Source organism: Halichoeres trimaculatus, unplaced genomic scaffold (assembly GCF_033239565.1).
Source record: "Halichoeres trimaculatus isolate MK-OKI-2021-1 unplaced genomic scaffold, fHalTri1.1 fHalTri1_scaffold_3, whole genome shotgun sequence".
Classification (NCBI taxonomy): domain Eukaryota; kingdom Metazoa; phylum Chordata; class Actinopteri; order Labriformes; family Labridae; genus Halichoeres; species Halichoeres trimaculatus.
Genome location: NW_027437181.1, coordinates 35,993,003 through 36,010,839, shown reverse-complemented (window position 1 = coordinate 36,010,839; position 17,837 = coordinate 35,993,003). Strand labels below are relative to the sequence as shown.

Below are 17,837 nucleotides of genomic sequence, written 5' to 3'. Positions count from 1 at the left end.
GAAAGTGTTTGTCTCAATCACTCACTGTAAAAAATATACTTGTTTTTGTTGTAATTTAACTTTTGCTCAACAATCCCAGCCTCAGTTATGTTTGAGCTTTTTGTTTTGATTTCCTTTAAAGTTCTTTAAAAACTAAAAAAAACTAAAAAATAAAATATTGAAAAACAAATAAACATAAAATATGCACATAAGCAGGGAAACAGATTCATGCAAACTGAATTCTCTGAGCATAAGGAACAAAAATGAGGTCACAATGTAATTGTTAAAACTCTGAGCTTTTACACCACAGAGACTAACCTCCACTTCCATTTTTTTTCCTGTTAAAGCCAGAAAAAGAACAACAGAAGGTGCAGGGGTGGTGGGTGGAGAGGGTCAATTTTCCCACAGTTTGCTCTTCCATGTTGTTGGGTTAAGATTGTCACTGCTGTGTGCTACTCTGCCCCGCTGGTATAAATAAGACATGATTGGCATCACAGCAGAAGAAACACTCTCCCTCTCTCTCCTGCTCTCTTTATCTCTGTCTCTCTCTCTCTGACAGCCTTCATTTGCTGGAGGAGTGTCAGACTTGGTGGGAGTTAATGATTATAATTATTTTGCTTTTTTTATTTCTTTTTTTTTTTTTTTTTTTTTTACATTGTGGGATAATTATTTAAGAGGTTCGTGTAGTCATTGTTGTAATCAGTAAAGAGAGATTACAGAAATCCGCATGCCAACAGATGGCACTTCGCTGTTGTTGTTGCTTCATATTAAACCCAGTGCTGCACACTCGCTAGCAGGCAGCCGCCAGTGAGGGGACAATCAGAAAGGGGCCAAATTATAAAACAATTTGTCCTTCATCATAAATCAATTTATCATATCACTCCATCCCGCAGAAGAAAGGACTCAAAATCAGTTAGCGTGTGTTCAATCCCAAACTCGCTATCCCGCCAACACACTCATCTTCACAATGCGGTGAGCTTTCGGGCCCTGGTGGGAACTGGTTGTGGATTTACAAAAAAGCCCTTCAACACAACAAACAGTATTTGACCAGAGCAGCCCGACCCCGTGACTTTATCTATTAACACCACAGTGCGCTGCCGCGGCTGCTCACACGCAACCTGATTCACAAAGAAGGTCAGCGCTCGTTAGCTTCGCTCCTCAGGGACACCGGCTGCTTCAGCCACCTCCTGGTCTGTAGGCTGTTGCCTCTCTTACTTCGTGGCCTGATTTGCATATTATTTTTGTTTTTAAGTCAAACTCTTTGCGTGTCTTACTTGAGAAGTGAGATAGAAACATATATAAATACAGCGTGAGGCGAGGGGACCTGCTATCAGGGGTCGGGGAGCAGGAGGAGCACCGAGGCCGCTGCCCTACATTCCTGACTAATTGTATAATTGGAAGAGCTCTCCAAATGAGCAAGCAAGCCCCCCCCCCCCCCCCCCCCCTCACAACCACCTCACCCCCACTCACTTAACACCCCCCACCCACCCACATGCATGCACGCCCTTCAAAGCAAATCACAAAAGAGCATTTTGGGAATAATAATAATTTCAAAAAGCGTCCATTATTAATCCCACACACTAGCAACGCTGGCAGCAGCAGCAGCTAGGCTGGTTAACATCGAGGACACCACGTCCCCATACATATACATACTCATTATGATGAAACCTATTGGTGTTTAGTCGTGGTGAGTAAAGTTAAACAGCAGCAACCAGTGAGTGAAAAAGTCAAACATCATTCATAAAAACACTCCTTGATTCATTCTAACTTGATTAAAAAATACAACAGCACTCTTTCTATAGTTTGGAGAGCCCTCCCAGAGCCGGAGATGACATTTTACAACCATTTCCACAGGCTGTGTGCTTCTCCTCCTAATGAGTAAACACAATTTCATGTGAAGAGAAGGAGGAGCTTGAGTTTTATCTTCATTCTGAAAGAAACCTGAGCAAGTTTGTTGCAAAAGAAGTCATGTAAACTTTCTTTCTATAAATAATAATATGTCCAATACAGGATGACCTACCTGTGTGCTGTGTTAGCGCTCATATTTTACTGTTAGTACTGGAGCTCATGGTCAAATTGGATTTCCTGATTTATGGCCCCTGCCACGCGCCATTCATTTCCATGGCTACTGAGAGACGAGGGGGGGAGAAGATGATTTCTGAGGTCGACAGTGGTGTCTAACGGGATTGCGGGGTGCCGTTAAAACGAAGCCGTTAATTAATGCTATTGATCAGCAAAAAAATAGAGGCAAATGTGATTTGCATACAGCCCGAGTGATCAATGCATTAACCGATTTTTTTTTTCCTCCCCCCTCTGAAATCTGATTTCCTGAGTTTTCAAAGTGAAAGAGAGAGAGTTCAGACTAATGTGGATCGATCTGGCCTCTCTCAGACAAGAATACAAAGCATTTTATTAGCCGGTGAAGGGTGAAACATGCCAGGAGAGAAGACGCAGTTTGAAGTTTGGTTATGTATTTACGTCTCACTTCAGAGGGAAGACACCTTTACATATTTCTTAACACTATCATTGACACTGTCGCATTTTCTTCTCTTCACAGAATAAACAGAAAAAGGTGGCAATAAGGTGATATTTCTAAGGGGGGGATCATTTTTCAAAAAGGGAACTTTGTAAAAAAAAAAAAAAAAACATCTATGACAATAACAACAGGGGTAGAAAAAACACACACAAGGTGTTAAAGAAGCAATATGTTGTTTTTTTTTCTTTCCTCTCCTTTCTCTCCCTCCCTGTCAAGAGCAGCTTATTATAGCGTATTGATTTATAAAGCTTTAAATGTGATCCTCCATGTCCAAGTCAAGGGCAGGGAGTGAAAGAGAGAGAAAGAAGAAGGGAGGGAGGGAGAGGAAAAAAGAGAGTGGGAGTAAGAAAGAAAGACTGAGGCGAAGAGAAAAGGCGTCTGGAGACGGATAGAGATAGAAAGAGAGCGTCCACGACATGGGGAAGTGACAGCAAGGCATTTTCAGAGCCGCTCTGGAACACAAAAGGGTAATTGTTTTAGCCCAGATGTTGCTTTCGCACAACAAGCAGGATACAATGTTCCTACTGAGCTGATGAGCCCAATCAGTGAAATGATTAAAAATTGATTTTGTCCCTGTAATTACAGTATGTAAACTACTTAGCCGGGATTGCAAAGGAAGTGATTTTCTAATTACGTATATACTCTGGTGTCTAATGATTGGTTTTTTGAAGTAATGAAGAGAGGGTCCTAACGACTCCACTGTGTTCTGTTGTTGAAGGGAGAAGGCTAGAGGAGGGGTGGGGGGTGCAGAGGGGAGGTGAGGGGGGTGAGAGAGCATCGTTAGGGCAAGACAGCAGGCTGGGATACAAAAGGAGGATGAAAATTGAATTTTTGCCAGCCAGTGCTAGCACGCTAACACGGAGGCCCTGTGTTCGTTTGCATGGGATCTGGAAGCTAAATGGAGGCTGTGACTTCTCATGGGGGTCGCCAGGCCCTAACCAGCCCCGGCAATCTGGACCCTGCAATTAAAACCTCTCGGGAGCGAGGGATTCAGGACATCACACATGCACAAGAGAATTAACACCCGTGTAGGCAGAAAGCACACAGAAATAAGCATTGACAAAACCCCGTGCTCTGAATGTATTTCACATTCAAATAACTCTGAATCTGAACTGTTCATCTGGTCATAACTGTGCTCCAGCCTCTGTCTTCACTCCTCAAGCTAAGCTAAAGCTAACCATCTGCAGGCTCTGGTGTTATATTTAGCGTACAGACATGGGAGTGGTATCAATCATCTAATTTAAGTCTTGCCAAGAAAGCGAATAAGTTTATTTCCCTATTACTATTCCCCTAAGCAGTAAACTGAACCCTTACCCATATCAATTTTGCAGCAACATCCTTACTTGGTCTCTTATGATCAGCGGCTGATGGAGGCTAATCTTAGCTAATATTAACATACTTAAAGCTGGAGTAAGCTTTTTTTTCCTCTTTCGTCTGGAGTTGTTGGGCAAAAAAAATCCTCAGTAACCTTTCAGTTTGTTGAAAATCAAATGGAGGGAGTGGAAACTTGATTCGTGCACCTTTTCTTGGCTGAGTTTTTAAGCCTTGAAATAAAGCCAATCACAGGCCGGGTCAGATGGAGAGCTACACAGAGAGTTACGCTACACTACTATAACCAAAAAAGCAAGAGAGATGCCAAAGAGAGTTTGATAATAAATGCAAGGTGTAGAAAGAGGAAGAGGGGATGTGACCTCAACCTGCCTCCCCTCTGACAAACTAAACATAGTTTGAAATGAACAGTTCTCATATGTTTCTGTGTTTACCTCTTTGAAATTCATATCTACAAAAAATACTAATGAATGGATAAATAAAAATGTTTTCTTACCTCAAATAGGACGTGTTTCTGCAAATACTCCAACATTTCTCCATGTTTTTCCCAAAGCACTACTCTGTTACGAGTGCATCCTCGTGCCATTGAGAGCCTCTAAATGTCGCCTGTCCACGGTGCTCAAGATGAATCTGCATAAAGAAAAAACTCAGGTCTTATATATCTGTGAAATAGTAAAGTTGTGTCATTTACAATACTTCCTCTTAGCATTATATTTTACATAAATAATTAAGGGTACGTTTGATACAACAGATGTTCAATCAGGGGCCTTGTTTAGTATGATAACAAAGCTTAATGTGCAGTAAACAGTTTAAAGCCTTCATTTGGTTGTTGTGGGAGAAAGTCGGTGTAAGAAAATAAACTTTTATAGATTTAACTGCTGCAGACATCATATTAGCTCATATTATCTGTATAAAACCTACTCAGTGTCAAACAAAACAAGTCATCAAAACCAAAATGATAGCATAGCCTGTTTGTTCCAGCCCTCTAATCACCAACAGGAGCGATTCCTAAATTAGCGCCTCTCCCTAAGTCAAGGAACACATCCTCATTACCAGATATACTGAGAACAAGTGCATGAGCAACAAATAACATGGGTAGTCACAACTAAAGAGTAGACAAGACATGAAATAACTTAACTTTGAACCATCCAACAGAGTCTTTTAGCTTCAGATTCTATTTTGTCCACATGTAGATGTGTTTTAGATCCCAAACTATTTTGTTCAGTCATTTACCTAGAAACAAAGCTTCAGTCATCTTATTTTTACCTGGTTGAAAACCATAGGTCTATAAATATGAAGCTTACGCAGAAATGTTAAAACTGTTGTTCTTTGAGTGTCCACTTCGGGCTGGCTGCAGAAATCACAAACACGCCCATTGAAAAGAAAACTATTTTCACATCAAAAACAATGATTCAAAAAGCAGCTTTAATCTGATCAAAGTACCTTTTTTATCACCACACATTGTGTGGGGAGTGAAAAATTACGAGTTTTGCCCATATAAGGGCATGGCTAATTTGACAGACAGGCGAGCACCCTGTAGCTGTCTGTGAAGAGGCTGAAGGCCCACCTCTGTACCTCATCCTAGCCATGTCCTTTTACTCCATGGTGAGACCGGACTTTTACCAGCTGTCTGAACCTTTTTCTATCCCCTCCATGTTACAGTTTATCTTGGTGATTCACGAAAGTATTTCAAAATACATTACCCATGGTCAAGCGGCAACCTCCGGTCTGAGAATATGAGACAATGCGGAAGTGCTAAAATCTGCTGTTTCTCAAGTGTCCGATTGAGGCTGGCTCAAGCACCAGAAGTACCAGAAATCACGTACCATTCTCAAAGCAGAAATCAACCTATTTACAGCCTGGTTCCAAAAACGTCTCCTATCTGGGTTGCTAATTTCACTATCGGCACACAATAAACGAGGGGTAAATTTTTTCTTAACTCGGCAGTTCAAAGGATATTAATGTCCCGAGCCCGCCCAATCAGAGGCATAGCTCAGGGTTACATGACCGACAGGCGCCGTATAGCTTACGCAAAGCCCTTGCCACTACCAATATGGCCGCTATAGCCGATGTGCTTCATTTTTTTTGTTCCAGAAACAGACAGGTGACGTCAGGGAGACTACGTCCACGGCGCTTGCATCCCTTCATTTGGGGATGTGACTCTGTTTTTGCTGCAGAGAAAACTACGGCAACTAAAAGTAACCAAAGAAAAGTTAAATAATGCTACATTATGAGCGTTAGCATTGCCTCCTGGTAACTTTTGTTAGCAGAAATTTGGAACCTAACACAGTGAATGACTGACTGCACAATACACACACCAACAAGTGTATATCAGAGTATCAATAATTTCTTTAATGCAAAACACCTGTTTCATTTTCTGCAAACCAAGATCGAACTGTTGGGAAAAACAAAGAAACACACAAACAACATGCATTCACATGAAAACACCTGCCCTCTGTTTGTGCTGTCATTTCAATAAGTCTTGAGTTGATGTTTCAGCTCATGGAAATGTTTTACATAGATTAGCAGGACAGTTTTCCAAAAATCTGATCCCTGGACAGTGACTAAGTTTAAGATTTAAAGAGGAATATATCTAAAAGCATGTGTGTACCTTTTAGTCCATGTCACAAAAAGTCGTTTAAATCAATTTTTTTTACACCACCTCTTTCTCTGTCACCCTCATCTTGATGACACATCAAAAACTCCACCTTTGACTCAGGTCATAAATAAGAATTGACCATAGAGTCCAGCACACACTGTTATTGTTGCGAGCCGCACAGACAACCAGAGAGTCACTCTATCAGACAGAGAATATAGAGATAAACTTACAGGGTCGCAGAGCACATAAAGAGCACATAAATCATATCACACAGAATGAGTCACTGTCTCAGACACGGCTGCCTCCCCCTTCTTCTCTGCTCTTAACATATCTAACAAGGCTGAACATATTTTCTTATCCTTATCTTCTGTTCAATATTCAATATTTAATTATGACTTTATTCATTTATTTTTTTGAGATTTTTTTTTCTGGGGAAATAAAAGGACGTGAGTTAAGCCTCTGATTATTGGGCGGGAAAGATCTGTGGTTTTTAGTTCCCTGGGAACATTAATAAGTGACAGAAAGCTAGATTAAGAAAGCTGGGATGCGGCTCGAAAGAAAAACGGCAAAGCTTTGAAATGCTGCCAGTATCACCAACTGCACTCTTCTGACACAGCTGATTGTAAGAGAAGCCGATAGCGCAGCCGGCGTAGGCCTTTAATAATTCATTTAGTTAGGCTATGATCTATCATTTTGTACCTTTTGACATGTGATATTGAAATTTAATATTGCATCAATACAAGTGATGTATTGCCAGTCGTCGGGAGAAAGGATGTGGATTGCAAAAAGATCCAGCAAACGTCTTTTCACCCCCTCTCTCTTTCTTCCAAAGCTTCATTGTACTCCGAGTAGAAAGGCATAAGAGAAACATCTGTCTTTTTTCTGCCTTCACTCCCCGCTTTGATATGTGTGTTTAAAAAAATGACAACTTAAAATGCTCAGGGAGGAAGTCTCCGGCTCAAACCAGAGAGGGGAGATGGGGGTGGTGATGTGGTGGGGGGGAGGTTTAACATGACAGCAATGGCTGAGGGAGACGTCACACATTGTCAGGGTCTTTGACATGACTCTTTAGTGCGGTGAAATCCCACAGGCGATATTCAGGCTGTGAGCGGAGCGTTAGGTGCTGGGAACCAACGGCTGCTGTAGCGGTGTCAGTCTAGCCCAGCTCCCAGACTGCTTCATACAGGCAGGCTGCTCAGAGAGATAGGGATGCTCCGATAGCAACTGTGGCTGATGTCAGTCTGAAGTAGATTATACGTGTCAGAGGATTTCCCTCACCACTAAATGCTGCTACCATGAGATGTGAGGGGGGAAATGTTAAAGAAAGAGCAGAGAAATGTATTCTCCTCTCTCTCCACACAAAGACGATAAGAAGCGAGATCTTCTTAAAGTTCAGTGATGGCGTACATATGTTGCTCCTGACGGGTCATGACCCCAGCCAACATGTTTCATCATGTTTCATATCCAGGTGAGCAGCCTGACAGTACAGGAGGACAAGCTTTTGAAAAACTCTCCAGGATTCAAAAAAGAGTGCAGTCAAGACAACATTGGGGTACATTTACTACATTAGTTATTTCGAAAACAACTACACTTTTTGAACTAATGCTTCAGAGTGATCCCATCAAATCACACCAGATCTGTGTCTTGTCTGTCTCCACTCCCTCGCTGCACAGACTCTAATAGCTTTAAGTCTAGTCCATGCGTTAATTCTGCTCTGTTGTGTTTCAAAACTCTCCATCAGATACACAAGACTTCTATCGACCAGCAATGCGCCAATATCTGCAGAGCAGATAAAGTTGGACAGGAAGTCAGACATTGAAACAACATAAATCCTGTTTACTTTCTAGATAAAATTCTTTATTTTACATATTTTTTAAAAAACAAGTTTGGACATGAGGAAAGACTCACCCCTACGATGGACAGTGCAAGACACCCTTGTCCATGTTACCCCAGCTGTCCTGTGGATGGTACAGCTGAATGCTCCGACACAATGTAGACTGTATGATAAATGAAAAAAGTCCCTGTGTCCTCAATTTCTTTCTGATACACAGTTTTGAAGTCCATCGATGAAGGCTGCTGTGAGAAAAAAAGCAAAGAAACGATATAGAAGAGCAAAAAATTGCAGTTCCATAACAGTCCACTGGAGGCTGTCTCTGGAAGTACTGGAAACACGTACACACTGAGCCAAAAACGTACAATTTTACAACAGAAATAAACACGTTTAAAAAAGATTTTGATATGAATAGTTTAATTCTCCATCAGCACTAGGTATGGGTACCTAATTAGGTACTTTTTTCAGGTACTGACCAAATTCCATCTGTAGTACCAAGTATCGATTTATGTAAAACCAAAAGGTACCATGTTTAGGTACCTAAACACATCCTTGTGACTGTGAGGGAGTGGAAGAGTAGGTGATTTTCCATGCTGGACATGAACACAGCATTACAAGTTTATATATATTAAGAAACAAATATGTTGATTTGAAAACTTTAAGATTTTATTATTAAAAAAATAAATAATAATTGTTACCACATTAACACACAAAAAGTACAAAAAATTAGTACCAATGAGAACCGATACAGATTGCCAGGTCCAGGCATCGGTACCGTGTTTTTTTCCAAATGTAAAAGGTACTCATCCCTAATCAGCACACACTGTCTATGGGCTTAAGTTCACTCATTTTAGCAGTTCAGACCATTTGCAGATTCTAAGTTTGCCCAATCAGAGGCACAGCCCACCTGACTTATATAAAAGAACCCTGTAGCTGAAGCTGGATGCTCAAAGCTCCCCTCGTATCTATTATTTCACACAACCTCAACAGAAGCTAGGTTGAGTTTAGCATTTTCAGTTTGGTTCCCAATGGCGGTAGGCCGTATGAAGTCCATGTAATTATTACATGTTTTGATGAAGGTAAGTTCTAGATATCTGGTTTAAAAGAAATGTCATCAGACTTCACCAAAATGCACACTTTTTTTTGTTTTGTTTTAATGTCTTAAATCCAGTTGCTACAATTTTACAGCAATGTGAATGATAGCATTTTTTGGTAAATAATCAACATCAGTGTGATTTAATGTATTGGAAGAAAAATCTACCAAAATCAGAAGCCTTAACAACTTTTTTTGACATCCAATCCTATTCATTTTGAACTCTTACTTTTTAAAACCCTTGCACTCGTCAACTCTGCAAACCAGGATCAGACTTATTTCACAGTCTTATTTACATTTTGCCTCCTAATTTTTTGAGGGAATCTTTCAGAGAACCTTGAGTGACTTCTCACACCTCTCAAAGCTGGAGGCAGACATTTGTCTAGACTTGAGCAAACAAAGCACAAAGACAACGGTAGCACTGATGGCTGTGGTTACTTGGCGTCTATGAAATAAAATCTTTTGAATACATTTATCCTCACTTTAACCAGAGTGATGAAGTGAAGTTTTTCAGCTCTAAAGCCAAACCAAACTGCTGCAGATGAGCTCGGTGAGAATGCATCTTAACGCCGCTTCATCACCATCCGCTGCTTGTCCGTGTCACACTCAGTGTAAAAAAATATGGCTGCTGATGGGCCTGATGATTACAGATGACGGTGTTGATGATGATAGTGATGCTGTCAGTGGCAATGACGATCACGACAATACAGAAGGTTGTCATTACACTGATACATGGAGTCATTCTTTACTCGTGAATTATTACATATTCAGCTAAGATACACCTAACTTCTGCAGCCGACACGTCCTCTGTGGGTGTGAAAATGTTTCCATGGACAGATCAAACTGAGTGTGGGTAACGTGCACGTCGAGTACCACATCTTTTGACGAGACTTTGGCTGAATCAAGACGTTGACCTGTTATTATGTATGTTTGTGAAAACCCATGTCACTCCTGTTACAGGGAGCTGATGAGTGTATGCAGCTGTGTCATTAACACCACATTTGTGTCTGTATATTTGCATTTCCACCACCGATGTACGGATGTCAATTAAACAGGAAGGAAAAACAGTTAGGTGACGATCCCTGCATGCATTTGTGGGCTATTATTATCAACCTGTCACTGATTTCTGCATGACCTGCTCCTGGAAAACAACTCCCATTGCTCTATCCACTGATGTGTCTCTTCCACCTATCATCTTCTCCCTCGTTTGTTACATTTAAAACTCCTTACGGTATAAGGGGAGCACATTGTTGCAGATTTCTTTGTAGGGCTTCCAGGAATGTTGACCTTTATCCGTGCCCTGATCTGCCCTGAGCATGTAGGACGTCTGCCATGGTTGTAGGTGTCTGGCTATGTTCACTGTGGGGGAGACAGACACAGTGAGAGAGAGAATTAGGTGCAGTTAGGAGGTGCCTTGGGTTGCACAGGGTCGTGGTGTGCCTCCCTGCTCTCTGCCTTATGTCAGGGCTTTATTATTCCTCCTGCCAAGGTCCTAACCTGCTAAACTCAGGAGCTGCCTCTGTGCTCTCCAGAAATCAGGATTTATCCAACGGCTCATGCGAAGCAAGGGAAACCTAAGAAGAGAAGTGTCACAAATGGCAGCTTTGTGGATTATTTTGGCTGAAATAGTCATTTAGTTTGGGTTATTTAGTGATTGTTTGGATTAATAATTGGAAAAAAAGAGTGTTTACTTTTTAAAGTTCATGGATTCTCAATCAGATGTCTGTGGATGATTGATTTTTTTTTTTTTTTTTTTTTTTATAAACATGGCATTTTGAATGCAAAGCCATCATAAAGATTTTTTGTCAGTTTAAAGGTACAAGACAATCCAAAAGACAGAGTTCAAAAAAACAAAACAAAAACAAAACAAAACAAGAAAAGCACTCAGAGAGCGCAGACCTCCACCAAGCATATTGTGATTGTGACACAACACTTTAGTCTTACTTTAATGTTATACTCCCTTTCAGCAGACTGTCAATTTGGTGTAAATTGTAGGTTTGTACGATAATTTGTTTCCTGACAGTGTTGAAAATTATGATGATCCAGTACATTTTTCATATTCCAGATCTTAGTATCCAGAATATTGGCAGAATCTGGATCGTACTTATATATCCGTCAGAAATTATCGTGACCTTGTCTTGTATTGTTTTGCAAAGCAATCCAAATACTTACGGTGGAGTTACATACACATATGGGGAAAACAAAACTATCTCACAATGATAAAGAATCCTTTAAAAATCCTGGATCCGGATGGTGATCCAGATCACCTCCAAAATGTAATCCCTCCTCCCTGACAATTTCATCAAGATCTGTTTGTTACTTTTTAAGTTACGTAACAATCATGATCCACTATGAAACAAACATAGGAAAAGTTAAATTATTGATAAAATGGATCATTTTTATGATTTTTGTTTTTGCTGTATCAGTTTTGTATAGAGTTACATTGATTCTTGGTTTGAAAGGTGGTGTTATCCAAAAAACTGCACTGATGTCACTTTAAGAATAACTTAAACTAACATTTTAAGTTTGCGATCACCTCATAAACCAACCCCAAAAAGTTTCATTCCAGTTGAAATTTCTTTAAGTTTGCCTTTAAGTCGTCTTTGCACTCTTTTTTCGTCTTTTCTTCCTTCCTTTCTTTCTTCCCCTGCCTCAGGGGTGCGTTCAGCAGGTCAACACCTCAGCAGGCGCGTTGTTGTGGGCCAGGTGACCTTTGTCTGTCATTGTTTTGCTCCTCACACCTCTCCCAGGGAGAAGGGGAAGGAGCTTAGTGCCTTACACCTGCCACCAGCTTTACTGTCTGGGGTGCACTTCATGGTCGTGTGCCAAGGACGGTGTAGAAGATCCCAAATGATTTGTACACTTGGCCAACAGTTGGTAGATATGAGACTTCTTAGAGAGCAGGTTCACTGTGGGTTAAATCTCTGATGGCTCCTTGTATTCCACCATGCCAAAAAAAAAAAAAAAGGAATTAAAATGAGCAGCTGCTATGTAGATAACCATAACGAAAGTGACGTTAGATTCCAAATGCGATTTACGTTCCTGCGTGCAGATAAATCAAAGGCACCTCAAGTGAACGAGGGGACGGAGATGAAATGAAATACCCAAATGTTGCCTCCACTGAGGCCTGATTGAGTTCAGGTGGCTGGAAAGTGTCTCACCCAGGGCTAGTTGTCAGTGAAGGATCTGCTGTCTTCTCATCTGTCGGTGCTGCAGGCTAACTGATGAACATCGGGTGTGTTGCTGTGACGGATGTTTGTGTGCCTCCTGTGTTGCGGGGGGACAGGCCGCTGACACACTTCATATTTCAGAGGCAAGGTCTGAGGAAGAAATGAAGATTGATGTGGAAAAATGGCGCTGCAACTCATTGCCCATTCGACACATATATTATCATTTACACATACGTGACACCTTGTCTGTATATCTGTACACACATATGCATGGGCATGATCCAAGGCCCCACACATTTACACGTGGGGGGGTTTCCTCTGTTATTAGAGCCATGTGATATAATTGCATTTGATCTCCAAATAAACAGGGAATCAGTCCATCTCCTCGGTGGAGATGGCAGATGTGATGGACGAGCGCATTAGCGGCGAGGACAACATTAGATTTGCTCAAAATTATTGATCTTTTGTTTGTGAGCCAAGTCGGCGATAAATAACAGTGCATGGGAGATGTGACTCATTATCAGTGTGCCAAAAGCCCGACAGACCTCTGTCAAAACACACTCTCCTTCCCCCCTCTCTTCCTCCTTCCTTTCATCTCCGTCACTACAAACCAATTTAATCTGTTTTTAATCCTTCGCTCTTTTTTCTGTCGCCGGCGCCTTTAATGCGAGGCCTCACTGTCACTATCTGATTCCCTTAAAATTTTAATCCTGCACTGATAACCCCGTATTATTACATATCACACTTACACACACACTCACACACACACACTGGCAGCAGGACACTGACACATGCGTACACATATACACATGCAAATATGTACACACAGCGTTTAGTGGCTCTCTCAGTTTTTATTCCTTTTTACCTTCTTAGTGAAGAAAAAATCCTTTTATCACACAATGGGTAATTTATATCCATTACCAGCGTTTTCAATCCTTTTCAGCGCGGCTGTCACTGCCTTTGGCACACTCGTGATTAATGTGATCTAATAATAGTCTGCCATTATATTTCCTTTAGTAAAACATGTACCAACATCCTATTCAGCCCCACCAAATTCATTGCCCCTTAAAATATTTTTCCCCTTTTCGTTTGAAAGACAAGATTGCTGTTTTTTCCTTCATGCCGTCGCCTCCCAGAAGGTGATTATTGGAGGGGGAGGAGAGGAGGAGGAGGGGGTGGCATGATGCAGGGTAGTGTGTGTGTGTGTGTGGATGCATTAAAGTGTCGGCAGGTTTGTTACATGTTGGTCCACATGGTGAGGTGGAGAGTTTTAGGAGGAGGTGAAAGTAGTTTCTACAAAGCATATAGAGCTCTGTGAAATTTACACATTTTCAGGTTTTTTTTCTTTAAAAAAAAGTTATTTTAAAACATGATGCAACATTTTAACAAAAATAAGTGTTTAGCGTCAAAAATGAGTCGTTAATGTCGACAGTCGAACAACATTTATTGTATTGGACATTATTTTGTTTCCTCTTCTCACCCCCTCTCCCTTCCCGTCTCTTGTTTTGGAGCAGGTAGTTTGGGATGGGTGATGGGGAGGATAGATGGTCCCTGTGGAATGTGCATAGGATTAGGTGTGTGAGTGTGTGTGTGAGTGTGTGTGTTGCTGGGGAGGTGGTCCAGCAGTGGGCTCTGTTCCCTCCCAGCCGGACAGCCTTAGCCAGTCTGCCAATCATGGGGCACGCTTCAGACAGGGCGTTGCCAATGCTCATACACATGCACACACACGCATACATGTATGAAGTTGTACACACACACACACACACACACACACACACACACACACACACACGATCCTGGCTGCTTCCCACAAAGAGGGTTAACCCTTACTGGGTTCTTAGACTTGTATCCAGGATGAACAGGTGGTCCCACAAAACATGGGCATCCATTTCCTCATGACTTATCCCAGTGTGTGTGTGTGTGTGTGTGTGTGTGTGTGTGTGTGTGTGTGTGTGTGTGTGTGTGTGTGTGTGTGTGTGTGTGTGTGTGTGTGTGTGTGTGTGTGTGTGAAGAGGGAGGGATAGACAGAGACATGGGGGGAGGAGGAGAAGGAGAGAAAGAGCCCATGAGCGTCAGTACACCTTTTGTACGTGTGTTTCTTTACGTGTTCATGGAGCAGCTTGCCGAGGGTCCCATCACTGTGTGAATTTGACATCAGATGGCTGTCACCGCGAGAACAATATCACATCCAGCTTCCAAAGCTTAGCAAAGGACAGCAAAGATATGTGCTCTGTTTGGACGTTTGTTTGCGTGTGTGTGTGTGTGTGTGTGTGTGTGTTTGTTGGTACCTGACCCTGGAGTCTGACCGTAGCAAACACAGCTGTCAACACTTTACATCCTTGTTTTTTTCCTCATTCGTTCCTTACTGCTCCGTCTTTTCCTTTGAATCCCTCCATCCAGGATTCCTCCATTAAAGATAACTGGTATTGAGCCACATCTTATTCACTTCAATCCACCTCCCCCTCCTGTCTCAAGTGATCCTTTCCCAGCAGAGAAAATCGAAGGTAAACGGCTTCTAAGTCAAAAAAGGTGCTCTCCACTTTTGGTGATTTTTAGATATCTCGCTCACTCGCAGGACAGTCGCAGTCGTTCCTTTGGTGGAAATGTGTCAAAATCACAAAGTTAGACAATCATCACCTGACCGCTGCAGTGATTTAACTAACAACCAGCATCTGGCTGCTGCACAGCTCAGACCTTTTCTGCCTTTGAACGCTGTAGTTCTGGATCACAACACTCCGCTTTTACGTCTCTTTATTTGTTCTTTTGTGATTTTTATGCAGCTCAGTACATCAGAACTCCACACACACACACACACACACACACACACACACACACACACTCACACACAGGCGAGAGAAATACATTTTGGAAAATGTGAGTAAGTAAGCAAAGAAAAAGAGAGAAAAAGCAGAGTGCAGAATGGAGCGGAGGAGATAAACATAAACAGAGCAGAGAGGAAAAAAGGTTTCTCTGAGTCAGCAGGTTTTAGTAAAGTCTGATTAAAGGAGGTGAGAAACGGTTGGGTAGTAAATAACAGAGGTGTCAGAATGTTGTTTAATGACCTGGATATCTAATGCATTAATACATAGCTGCAGATCCAAGCAAGAGCTGCATTTTTTACTTTAATACCTTAATGTGCAGAGAGAGTTTGGACGTTTAAAACAAATTAAAGCAGTGAGGAGAAAGTGAGTTCACCTTATGAGCCCGCTGTAATGAAAAATGAATACGAGATGGTTACAAGTACTTTTAATATTAACAATATGTTTATTCTTACAGCTAATTCTAAGGAGTCTTTGGAGGATCTTTAAAAAAGATCATTAATGAAGACACAACACTATTTAAAATGTGTGGCTGTGGGATTTTACAGTCTTAAAACAGCTTTAGCCTCATTCTATTATTTTACTGTTATTTCTCTGAATCATCCCTCATGCCATTGTTTCACTCTCCTTTGTGTCCCACAAAGGTTTTTGAGGTTTAACACCCTGTTCTACAGCAGCTAGACTGAACCTGTCAGAGGCCAATTTACTATTAGGGCTGAAAAAATGTTGTTTATATTACTGATCAATCTGCTGTTTACCTTTAGTATTGGTGAATTTATCTTACAGTGTTTAGTTTAGTTTAGTTTAATAGTTTATTTTGATCATATCTAAAAGTATACCAACCAAAGCGACACCACTGAAAACCATGTTGACTGAAAAGGTTTAGGCTGAAGCTACTTAGCTTATATGTGCCTAACCTTCTTTCTGTACAACATTATACCAGAGCCAAACAAAAAGTCAAACAACGCAATCTCAACAACCAATGAATAGTTAATAATCCAAAAAAGAACAGCAGCAAATACAAAAGAATTCCTGAGGACTTTCCTATTATCCCCGTTTTTCCTACTTTTCTTCCTTCCTTCCTTCTCCTCTTCCCCTTCTTTCTCCTCTCTCTGTGCCAAATATAAAACTGATGTGATATAAAAGCTCCAAACATACTTTTTAAAATCCCTGTTTTTGTGGCGCAGATATGGTTAGGTTACTTGCCCCATGAAGTTTGAGGGACCACCATCACCCCGTGTCTTGCTCTATGAAAAAGCTCCACAAAACAATTCAGGAAATCAGAAAAATAAGCCCCCCCCCCCCCCCCCCCCCTTTTTTTTTTTTTTTGTCCGATCAGTGGCCTTAAGCCTGAATACTCTCTGAGTTTGTTGCAGCATCTGAAGGAGTTTTGGACTGGTTATCGCGCAGATTGATATTTGCAGTAGTGAGGTTTTTTGTTATGACTTTACACAAAACCACCAATGAGGAGATGATAATGTTGGTGTTGTAATTTTTAAATTCCTGAAATCACCATGGGCAAGGCTGTGGAGATCTACCCCTTGCTAGAAAAGGCTGCTTTGGGACTGACCCAGGCATGAAGTGTGAATTTCTAACTTTTATCTCCTTTTTCCAACTCTAACACTGAGTCTAGCAATGGCATGCTTAGGCTGTTTGAGGGTTAGGGGCCAAACAGGTAAGTTAACTTGAACTCCTAGAATTTAAAAAAAACCCATCAAGATATAGATACATATACATTTTTTTGTATTTTTTTATGTTGTTGGCACACTAAAAATCAGAAAGCACAAAAATCAGAAAAAAAAGTATTTTGAATTGTAGGGACGACCCTATCATGTTCATTTCAGGTCAAGGTGTCTCATAAAGTGCTGTACCTGGTTGAGCTGCAAGTTTAAGGGGTAAAGAAAAACCAGCACACAAAATCCTGAGACTATCATGATCTGTCTCTCTTCTAAACACTGATATTATTTGGTAGTTGCATAGACTGAGTTGTAGCTGGTCAAAAAGGTGGGTTGACAAAAATTTTTAGGTGGTAACTTTGGCAGAAAGCAGCCTGGAGGTTATTTAAGCAACAAACGGTGATTCAGCCGTTATATATTTACATAGCTCACGTCGAGTAATGGTTATCGTCAGTAATATATGCCAAGAAAAGCATAGGAGTTTATGTTGACCGAGGAAAAGTTTTCATTGTGATCACAAACACACCCATGATGTGTTAATCTGAGTCTGATTTTTAGGATCTGTATCCCTTAAACGAAGGTTGAAGAGTCGTCTCATGAAATCTCTTTCTGTCACAGTATTCCACAGAAACAAAAAAAAACAACAACAACAGATTGATTCCACGCTCAGCACCTCAAACGATGGATGACAAATATATTTACGTCCAAGAGCCCAACAGCTGCAGTGTGTAACACTTTGATTGATTCGTAGAACGAGCGACTCCGTAGTTTCATTTCTGGATGTCCAACAAACACTGCCACAAAA

The 17,837-nt window shown here is 41.1% G+C and overlaps 1 protein-coding gene across 3 annotated transcripts in view; it reads left to right on the top strand.

The window, feature by feature from the left end:
• Positions 1-17,837, top strand: part of znf536 (zinc finger protein 536) — a 265,410-nt gene that overhangs the window by 32,766 nt on the left and 214,807 nt on the right. The gene's annotated exons all lie outside the window — the stretch shown is intronic.